The sequence below is a fragment of the Hyperolius riggenbachi genome, chromosome 7 (genome assembly GCF_040937935.1).
Source record: "Hyperolius riggenbachi isolate aHypRig1 chromosome 7, aHypRig1.pri, whole genome shotgun sequence".
NCBI lineage: Eukaryota > Metazoa > Chordata > Amphibia > Anura > Hyperoliidae > Hyperolius > Hyperolius riggenbachi.
Window position 1 is genome coordinate 22,168,696 of NC_090652.1, and position 12,187 is coordinate 22,180,882.

Genomic DNA, 12,187 nt, shown 5'->3' on the forward strand with positions numbered 1-12,187 from the left:
CCAGGAGGGTTAGGGGTTAGGGTTGGGGGAGGGGAAGGGATAGTAAAAGTCTATGGGATGTAGGTTAGTTCGACGAGCACCGGCCCTAGACTATTTGCCGCCTGAGGCAAAAAAAAAAATCGATCCGAATCGTTCATGATCCGGACAACACTAGTGATCAGCAGCTGTGGCTAAGGGCTGATTGCTTTGCCATGTGCTGCTATTGGCAGCACTTCCTCATCTCATCCATGGCTGTCATGTCAGGATTTACTGCTGCCAGGTGGTGATAATAAATGCAACTTTGTCAGATTTTGCAACCAAGGCTGGATTTTTAGTTTTTTTTTTTTGTTGCTTCAAGCCAAGTATGTTATGGCTCCCATTTCTTGTGCAGCAGCGCCCCTCCCATGCCATGTATATCATCTACAGGTAGTCCCCGGTTTAGGAACACCCGACTTACGAACAACCCGCCGATACGAACACCCGCCGACCTGCCGCGGTGATGTCACGTCGCCGGGGACTACCTCTTCTGCTGCCGTTTTTAATGCATAGTAGGTGCAGCGGAAGGTAGATAGAGGACATCTCACCTGTTCCACAGCGGTAGAAGGTCCAATCGTGCTGCCCAGGAGCTGTGCGGCCCGTCCTCTCTCTTCGTCCACTGTACCCCGGCAGCTTGTTATGCGTCGCATAATGACGCAATCAGGAAAAGCCCCCTAGTGGCAGGGCGCCTCCTAATGCGTCATTATGTGACGCATGAGAAGCTGCCAGGGGGACAGTGGAAGAAGAGAGAGGGCGGGCCGCGCAGCTTCCGGGCAGCCCGATGGGACCTTCTACTGCCGTGGAACAGGTGAGATGTCCTCTATTTACCTTCCGCTGCGCCTACTCTGCTTTAAAAACGGGGGCAAAGGTGGCTGTCCCAACTTAAGGACATATTCAGGTTAATAACGAGCGGACAGTCCCTATCTCGTTCGTTAACCGAGAACTACCTGTATATACAGTAGCGCCTCTCCCACTCCATGTATATCATCTATGTACAGCAGCCCCTCCCATGCCATGTATATCATCTATATACAGCAGCGCTCCTCCCATGCCATGTATATCATCTATGTACAGCAGCGCCCCTCCCATGCCATGTATATCATCTATGTACAGCAGCCCCTACCATGCCATGTATATCATCCATGTACAGCTGTCCGTCCCATGCCATGTATATCATCTATGTACAGCAGCCCCTCCCATGCCATGTATATCATCTATGTACAGCAGCCCCTCCCATGTCATGTATATCATCTATGTACAGCAGCCCCTCCCATGCCATGTATATCATCTATGTACAGCAGCGCCCCTCCCATGCCATGTATATCATCTATGTACAGCAGCCCCTCCCATGCCATGTATATCATCTATGTACAGCAGCCCCTACCATGCCATGTATATCATCCATGTACAGCTGTCCGTCCCATGCCATGTATATCATCTATGTACAGCAGCACCCCTCCCATGCCATGTATATCATCTATGTACAGCAGCCCCTCCCATGTCATGTATATCATCTATGTACAGCAGCCCCTCCCATGCCATGTATATCATCTATGTACAGCAGCGCCCCTCCTATGCCATGTATATCATCCATGTACAGCAGCCCCTCCCATGCCATGTATATCATCTATGTACAGCAGCCCCTCCCATGTCATGTATATCATCTATGTACAGCAGCCCCTCCCATGTCATGTATATCATCTATGTACAGCAGCCCCTCCCATGTCATGTATATCATCTATGTACAGCAGTCCCTCCCATGCCATGTATATCATCTATGTACAGCAGCGCCCCTCCCATGCCATGTATATCATCTATGTACAGCAGCCCCTCCCATGCCATGTATATCATCTATGTACAGCAGCGCCCCTCCCATGCCATGTATATCATCCATGTACAGCAGTCCCTCCCATGCCATGTATATCATCTATGTACAGCAGCCCCTCCCATGTCATGTATATCATCTATGTACAGCAGCCCCTCCCATGCCATGTATATCATCTATGTACAGCAGCCCCTCCCATGCCATGTATATCATCTATGTACAGCAGCCCCTCCCATGTCATGTATATCATCTATATACAGCAGCTCCTCTCCCATGCCATGTATATCATCTAACCCTAACCCTAACCTAACCCTAACCCTTCTCACACAGAACCCTCCCCTACTGGTGCCTAACCCTAACCACTCCCTCTGCCAATACCTAATCCTAACCACCCCTCCCCCGATGATGCTTAACTCTAACCATTCCCACTACTGATGCCTAACCCTAACCACCCCCCCACCGACAATGCCTAACTCTAAACACCCCCCTGACGATGCCTAACCCTAACCAACCCCCTACCCCGACAATGCCTAACCCTAACCACCCCCTGCCAATGCCTAAAGGTACCCATACATAGTACAATTTTTATTTTATTTTCGATTAGATAATTTAGTTCGATTATTCTGTTAGATCGAATATAAAGGTTTTTCCAGCAAGTCCGATCAGATTTTTCTCGAAAAAATGGGATAATCGTTCCAATTTCTTGATCGAAAAAAAAAAAAATATTCTCAACTTTCATTCGATTTCATCATTTAGATCGAATAAACGGGAAAATCAAACATTTTTATTGTATTGTATATGGGCACCATAACCCTAACCACCACCCTACCCCAACAATGCCTAACCCAAACCACCCCCCCACTAATGCCTAACCACCACCCTGCCAAATCCTGACCGATGTCTAACCCTAACCACCTCCTTGCCAATGCCTAACCCCTCCCCCTGCCAGTATCTAACGCTAACCTCCTAACGAGCCGATGCCTAACCCTAACGCTAACCCCACACCCTGCTTATGCCTAGCTCTAACCACACACCCTGCTGATGCCTAGCTCTAACCACACACCCTGCTGATGCCTAGCTCTAACCACACACCCTGCTGATGCCTAACTGTAACCACACACCATGCTGATGCCTAACTCTAACCACACACCCTGCTGATGCCTAACTGTAACCACACACTCTGCTGATGCCTAACTCTAACCACACACCATGCTGATGCCTAATTCTAACCACAAACCATGCTGATGCCTAACTCTGACCACACACCCTGCTGATGCCTAACCCTAACTACACACCCTGCTGATGCCTAACTTTGCCCACACACCCTGCTGATGCCTTACCCTAACCACAAACCCTGCTGATGCCTTACCCTAACCACACACCCTGCTGATGCCTTTCCCTAACCATACACCCTGCTGATGCCTTACCCTAACCACACACCCTGCTGATGCCTAACCCTAATCACACACCCTGCTGATGCCTAACTCTAACCACACACCCTGCTGATGCCTAACCCTAACCACGCACTCTGCTTATGCCTAACCCTAACCACGCACCCTGCTGATGCCTAACTCTAACTACGCACCCTGCTTATGCCTAGCTCTAACCACACACCCTGCTGATGCCTAACTCTAACCACGCACCCTGCTGATGCCTAAACCTAACCACACACCCTGCTGATGCCTAACCCTCACCACACACCCTGCTGATGCCTAACTCTAACCAAACACCCTGCTGATGCCTAACTCTAACCACACAACCTGCTGATGCCTAACTCTAACCACACAACCTGCTGATGCCTAACTCTAACCACACACCCTGCTGATGCTCTACCCTAACCACACACCCTGCTGATGCCTTACCCTAGCCACACACCCTGCTGATGCCTTACCCTAACCACACACCCTGCTGATGCCTAACTCTAACCACACACCCTGCTGATGCCTAACTCTAACCATACACCCTGCTGATGCCTAACCCTAACCACACACCCTGCTGATGCCTAACTCTAACCACACACCCTGCTGATGCCTTACCCTAACCACACACCCTGCTGATGCCTAACTCTAACCACACACCCTGCTGATGCCTAACTCTAACCACACACCCTGCGGAAGCCTTACTCTAACCCCACACCCTGTTGATGCCTAACTCTAACCACACACCCTGCTGATGCCTAACTCTAACCACACACCATGCTGATGCCTAACTCTAACCAAACACTCTGCTTATGCCTAACTCTAACCACACACCCTGCTGATGCCTAACTCTAACCACACACCCTGCTGATGCCTAACTCTAACCACACACCCTGCTGATGCCTAACTCTAACCACACACCCTGCTTTTGCCTAGCTCTAACCACACACCCTGCTGATTCCTAACCCTAACCACACACCCTGCTGATGCCTAACCCTAACCACACACCCTGCTGATGCCTAACCTTTACCACACACCCTGCTGATGCCTAACTCCAACCACGCACACTGCTGATGCCTCACTCTAACATACACCCTGCTGATGCCTAACTCTAACCACACATCCTGCTGATGCCTAACTCTAACCACACCCTGCTGATGCCTAACTCTAACCACACACCCTGCTGATGCCTAACTGTAACAACACACCCTGCTGATGCCTAACTGTAACCACACACCCTGCTGATGCCTAACTCTAACCACACACCCTGCTGATGCCTCACTCTAACATACACCCTGCTGATGCCTAACTCTAACCACACATCCTGCTGATGCCTAACTCTTACCACACACCCTGCTAATGCCTAGCTCTTACCACACACCCTGCTGATGCCTAGCTCTAACCACACACCCTGCTGATGCCGAGCTCTAACCACACACCCTGCTGATGCCGAGCTCTAACCACACACCCTGCTGATGCCTTACCCTAACCACACACCCTGCTGATGCCTTACCCTAACCACACACCCTGCTGATGCCTAACTCTAACCACACACCCTGCTGATGCCTAACTCTAACCACACACCCTGCTGATGCCTAACTCTAACCACACACCCTGCTGATGCCTAACTCTAACCACACACCCTGCTGATGCCTAACTCTAACCACACACCCTGCGGATGCCTAACCCTAACCACACACCCTGCGGATGCCTAACTCTAACCACGCACCTGCTGATGCCTAACCCTAACCACGCACCCTGCTGATGCCTAACCCTAACCACGCACCCTGCTGATGCCTAACTCAAACCACACACCCTGCTGATGCCTAACTCTAACCACACACCCTGCTGATGCCTAACTCTAACCACGCACCCTGCGGATGCCTAATCCTAACCACGCACCCTGCTGATGCCTAACTCTAACCACGCACCCTGCTGATGCCTAACCCTAACCACGCACCCTGCTGATGCCTAACCCTAACCACGCACCCTGCTGATGCCTAACCCTAACCACGCACCCTGCTGATGCCTAACTCAAACCACGCACCCTGCTGATGCCTAACTCAAACCACACACCCTGCTGATGCCTAACTCAAACCACACACCCTGCTGATGCCTAACTCTAACCACACACCCTGCTGATGCCTAACTCTAACCACACACCCTGCTGATGTCTAACTCTAACCACACACCCTGCTGATGCCTAGCTCTAACCACACACCCTGCTGATGCCTAACTCTAACCACACACCCTGCTGATGCCTAACTCTAACCACACACCCTGCTGATGCCTAACTCTAACCACACACCCTGCTGATGCCTAACTCTAACCACACACCCTGCTGATGCCTAACTCTAACCACCCACCCTGCTGATGCCTAACTCTAACCACACACCCTGCTGATGCCTAACTCTAACCACACACCCTGCTGATGCCTAACTCTAAACACCCACCCTGCTGATGCCTAACTCTAACCACACACCCTGCTGATGCCTAACCCTAACCACACACCCTGCGGATGCCTAACCCTAACCACACACCCTGCTGATGCCTAACTCTAACCACACACCCTGCTGATGCCTAACCCTAACCACACACCCTGCTGATGCCTAACTCTAACCACACACCCTGCTGATGTCTAACTCCAACCACACACCCTGCTGATGCCTAACTCTAACAACACACCCTGCTGATGCCTAACTGTAACCACACACCCTGCTTATGCCTAGCTCTAACCACACAACCTGCTGATGCCTAACTCTAACCACACACCCTGCTGATGCCTAACTCTAACCACACACCCTGCTGATGCCTAACCCTAACCACACACCCTGCTGATGCCTTACCATAACCACACACCCTGCTGATGCCTAGCCCTAACCACACACCCTGCTGATGCCTAACCCTAACCACACACCCTGATGATGCCTAACCCTAACCACACACCCTGCTGATGCCTAACTCTAACCACACACCCTGCGGATGCCTAACCCTTACCACACACCCTGCTGATGCCTAACTCTAACCCCACACACCCTGCTGATGCCTAACTCTAACCACACACCTATTGTGAAATACCACAAATCGATGTCTTGGAAGTAAAGTATTGGTTTATTTACTGTACAGGAGACGAAATATTGTCTGCCGAGGAAGGCTCGTAACAGAAGTTATATACTCCAAATTACACATTACAATCATTCCTCCTACCAATAACCTGATTGGATCCTCACAAAATCTCTAAGTTAACTATTGGAATACAGAATACAGCATAAATTAATACATGAATACATACAGTGGGTTGCAAAAGTATTTGCCCCCCTTGAAGTTTTCCACATTTTGTCATATTACTGCCACAAACATGAATTAATTTTATTGGAATTCCACATGAAAGACCAACACAAAGTGGTGCACACATGAGAAGTGGAACGAAAATCATACATGATTCCAAACATTTTTTTTACAAATAAATAACTGCAAAGTGGTGTGTGCATAATTATTCGGCCCCCTTTGATCTGAGTGCAGTCAGTTGCCTATAGACATTGCCTGATGAGTGCTAATGACTAAATAAAGTGCACCTGTGTGTAATCTAATGTCAGTACAAATACAGCTGCTCTGTGACGGCCTCAGAGGTTGTCTAAGAGAATATTGGGAGCAACAACACTGTGAAGTCCAAAGAACACACAAGACAGGTCCAAGACAGGTCAGGGATCAAGTTATTGAGAAATTTAAAGCAGGCTTAGGCTACAAAAAGATTTCCAAAGCCTTGAACATCCCAAGGAGCACTGTTCAAGCGATCATTCAGAAATGGAAGGAGTATGGCACAACTGTAAACCTACCAAGACAAGGCCATCCACCTAAACTCACAGGCCGAACAAGGAGAGCGCTGATCAGAAATGCAGTCAAGTGGCCCATGGTGACTCTGGACGAGTTGCAGAGATCTACAGCTCAGGTGGGAGACTCTGTCCATAGGACAAGTATTAGTCATGCATTGTACAAAGTTGGCCTTTATGGAAGAGTGGCAAGAAGAAAGCCATTGTTAACAGAAAAGCATAAGAAGTCCCGTTTGCAGTTTGCCACAAGCCATGTGGGGGACACAGCAACCATGTGGAAGAAGGTGCTCTGGTCAGATGAAACCAAAATGGAACGTTTTGGCCAAAATGCAAAACGCTATGTGTGGCAGAAAACTAACACTGCACATCACTCTGAACACACCATGCCCACTGTCAAATATGGTGGTGGCAGCATCATGCTCGGGGGGTGCTTCTCTTCAGCAGGGACAGGGAAGCTGGTCAGAGTTGATGGGAAGATGGATGGAGCCAAATACAGGGCAAACTCTGAAGAAAACCTCTTGGAGAATGCAAAAGACTTGAGACTGGGGCGGAGGTTCACCTTCCAGCAGGACAATGACCCTAAACATAAAGCCAGGGCCACAATGGAATGGTTTAAAACAAAACATATCTATGTGTTAGAATGGCCCAGTCAAAGTCCAGATCTAAATCCAATCGAGAATCTGTGGCAAAATCTGAGAACTGCTGTTCACAAACGCTGTCCATCTAATCTGACTGAGCTGGAGCTGTTTTGCAAAGAAGAATGGGTAAGGATTTCAGTCTCTAGATGTGCAAAGCTGGTAGAGACATACCCTAAAAGACTGGCAGCTGTAATTGCAGCAAAAGGTGGTTCTACAAAGTATTGAATCAGGGGGCCGAATAATTACGCACACCCCACTTTGCAGTTATTTATTTGTAAAAAATGTGTGTAATGATGTATGATTTTCGATCCACTTCTCACGTGTACACCACTTTGTATTGGACTTTCACGTGGAATTCCAATAAAATTGATGCATGTTTGTGGCAGTAATGTGACAAAATGTGGAAAACTTCAAGGGGGCCAAATACTTTTGCAACCCACTGTATTAATATTTAAGTGGATGAGATCAGTCAGTCGTTAATTATTATTAGAGGTATAGCTTTCATCAGTAGCTTGTTTAATTTAAGGCTAGTTTGACTGGTGAGATTCACACAGCGCCATCCTTATCTACCAGACCGACAATTCATCCCTAGTAGCACATTCCAACCCCATGAAAACATGTGAAAGAAGAGAACTAGTCTTATGCTGTATAGAACAAAGGGAGTATGGCAAAATGGCTTACAGGTGGCCATTTTATTTATCAATTTTACTTCACACCCTGCTGATGCCTAACTCTAACCACACACCCTGCTGATGCCTAACTCTAACCACACACCCTGCTGATGCCTAACTCTAAACACACACTCTGCTGATGCCTAACTCTAACCACACACCCTGCTGATGCCTAACTCTAACCACGCACCCTGCTGATGCCTAACTCTAACCACACACCCTGCTGATGCCTAACTCTAACCACACACCCTGCTGATGCCTAACTCTAACCACACACCCTGCTGATGCCTAACTCTAACCACCCACCCTGCTGATGCCTAACTCTAACCACCCACCCTGCTGATGCCTAACTCTAACCACACACCCTGCTGATGCCTAACTCTAAACACCCACCCTGCTGATGCCTAACTCTAACCACCCACCCTGCTGATGCCTAACTCTAACCACACACCCTGCTGATGCCTAACCCTAACCACACACCCTGCGGATGCCTAACCCTAACCACACACCCTGCTGATGCCTAACTCTAACCACACACCCTGCTGATGCCTAACCCTAACCACACACCCTGCTGATGCCTAACTCTAACCACACACCCTGCTGATGCCTAACTCCAACCACACACCCTGCTGATGCCTAACCCTAACCACACACCCTGCTGATGCCTTACCATAACCACACACCCTGCTGATGCCTAGCCCTAACCACACACCCTGCTGATGCCTAACCCTAACCACACACCCTGATGATGCCTAACCCTAACCACACACCCTGCTGATGCCTAACTCTAACCACACACCCTGCGGATGCCTAACCCTTACCACACACCCTGCTGATGCCTAACTCTAACCCCACACACCCTGCTGATGCCTAACTCTAACCACACACCTATTGTGAAATACCACAAATCGATGTCTTGGAAGTAAAGTATTGGTTTATTTACTGTACAGGAGACGAAATATTGTCTGCCGAGGAAGGCTCGTAACAGAAGTTATATACTCCAAATTACACATTACAATCATTCCTCCTACCAATAACCTGATTGGATCCTCACAAAATCTCTAAGTTAACTATTGGAATACAGAATACAGCATAAATTAATACATGAATACATACAGTGGGTTGCAAAAGTATTTGCCCCCCTTGAAGTTTTCCACATTTTGTCATATTACTGCCACAAACATGAATTAATTTTATTGGAATTCCACATGAAAGACCAACACAAAGTGGTGCACACATGAGAAGTGGAACGAAAATCATACATGATTCCAAACATTTTTTTACAAATAAATAACTGCAAAGTGGTGTGTGCATAATTATTCGGCCCCCTTTGATCTGAGTGCAGTCAGTTGCCTATAGACATTGCCTGATGAGTGCTAATGACTAAATAGAGTGCACCTGTGTGTAATCTAATGTCAGTACAAATACAGCTGCTCTGTGACGGCCTCAGAGGTTGTCTAAGAGAATATTGGGAGCAACAACACTGTGAAGTCCAAAGAACACACAAGACAAGTCCAAGACAGGTCAGGGATCAAGTTATTGAGAAATTTAAAGCAGGCTTAGGCTACAAAAAGATTTCCAAAGCCTTGAACATCCCAAGGAGCACTGTTCAAGCGATCATTCAGAAATGGAAGGAGTATGGCACAACTGTAAACCTACCAAGACAAGGCCATCCACCTAAACTCACAGGCCGAACAAGGAGAGCGCTGATCAGAAATGCAGTCAAGTGGCCCATGGTGACTCTGGACGAGTTGCAGAGATCTACAGCTCAGGTGGGAGACTCTGTCCATAGGACAACTATTAGTCATGCACTGTACAAAGTTGGCCTTTATGGAAGAGTGGCAAGAAGAAATGCATTGTTAACAGAAAGCATAAGAAGTCCCGTTTGCAGTTTGCCACAAGCCATGTGGGGGACACAGCAAACATGTGGAAGAAGGTGCTCTGGTCAGATGAAACCAAAATGGAACGTTTTGGCCAAAATGCAAAACGCTATGTGTGGCAGAAAACTAACACTGCACATCACTCTGAACACACCATGCCCACTGTCAAATATGGTGGTGGCAGCATCATGCTCGGGGGTTGCATCTCTTCAGCAGGGACAGGGAAGCTGGTCAGAGTTGATGGGAAGATGGATGGAGCCAAATACAGGGCAAACTCTGAAGAAAACCTCTTGGAGACTGCAAAAGACTTGAGACTGGGGCGGAGGTTCACCTTCCAGCAGGACAATGACCCTAAACATAAAGCCAGGGCCACAATGGAATGGTTTAAAACAAAACATATCTATGTGTTAGAATGGCCCAGTCAAAGTCCAGATCTAAATCCAATCGAGAATCTTTGGCAAGATCTGAGAACTGCTGTTCACAAACGCTGTCCATCTAATCTGACTGAGCTGGAGCTGTTTTGCAAAGAAGAATGGGCAAGGATTTCAGTCTCTAGATGTGCAAAGCTGGTAGAGACATACCCTAAAAGACTGGCAGCTGTAATTGCAGCAAAAGGTGGTTCTACAAATTATTGAATCAGGGGGCCGAATAATTACGCACACCCCACTTTGCAGTTATTTATTTGTAAAAAATGTGTGTAATGATGTATGATTTTCGATCCACTTCTCACGTGTACACCACTTTGTATTGGACTTTCACGTGGAATTCCAATAAAATTGATGCATGTTTGTGGCAGTAATGTGACAAAATGTGGAAAACTTCAAGGGGGCCAAATACTTTTGCAACCCACTGTATTAATATTTAAGTGGATGAGATCAGTCAGTCGTTAATTATTATTAGAGGTATAGCTTTCATCAGTAGCTTGTTTAATTTAAGGCTAGTTTGACTAGTGAGATTCACACAGCGCCATCCTTATCTACAATATAATCAAAAAAACAAAAAAACAATATCAGCGCAGCCAAGCAAATCTTAACATGTGGAACACTACATATATCGCAGCCAAAGTCCAACGTCTCAGCAAAACGTCTTCAATTAACATAAATAGTACACTTCAGCGCGAATTCACTTGTGTCCACCACCGAAAACACCATAAAAATAATACGCTTACCAGATTATCACAGACCTTAACTACAGGGTCTGCAATATGGCTTAATGAGGTCAGCAGCAGGTTTCTTCGCAGCCGGCCTCCTCTCCAGACAAGCCGAGCAATCTAATCCTCAATTGCAGTATTTCACCAAAAATGAGGCATGCAAAGAGACAAACGCACATCTAAGCGTATCTACAGCGATTTTAATATCTCATTTAAAAAAACATAAAAGTTTTTTAAAAGTCACTCACATCTGGGCCCTTATGACAGGGACCCACACGGAAAAACAGCACTTAAAACATAGGACGCCGTCCAGCCACACGTCCGCCTCGTCCGACCGGTTTCACTGTCAAAGTTTCATCAGGGACTAAAAGACAAAGTGGCTGGATATACCCTATTATAGTATTTACCTTAATTAAGTTGGAAGTGTGCAGGGGAAGCCGCTCCGGAGAACGCTATCAGCACTTCCGGGAAGATGGTGGTGCGCTCCACGTACCATCACTTCCGTTTCCGCCTCCCTATGGGAGCAATACGTATTTCCGGAAGTTAATTACATTCCGTATACAGATACAACCCGTACTTCCGGATGTCTATGTATCCGTATATGGCAAACCTCCAAGTTAGGGGATGTATATAAAATAAAGGAATTACACCAACAATTACATTTAAAAACTGCCATCCTGTAAGAATGATCTTTACAAAGTAATCATTCCCTTATTTCTAACTCGAATAAACTCATTATTATTATAACGGCGGAATCATG

General features: G+C 47.3%; 1 protein-coding gene across 1 annotated transcript in view; it reads right to left on the reverse strand.

Annotated features, from left to right (window-relative positions):
* LOC137524126 (zinc finger protein 567-like) overlaps positions 1-11,922 on the reverse strand; it is a 342,122-nt gene extending 330,200 nt beyond the window's left edge. Inside the window, exon 1 of the mRNA XM_068243660.1 lies at positions 11,835-11,922. The gene's annotated coding sequence lies outside the window, so the exon portion shown is untranslated. The remainder of the gene's footprint in view (positions 1-11,834) is intronic.
* Between the last annotated feature and the right edge of the window lie 265 nt (positions 11,923-12,187).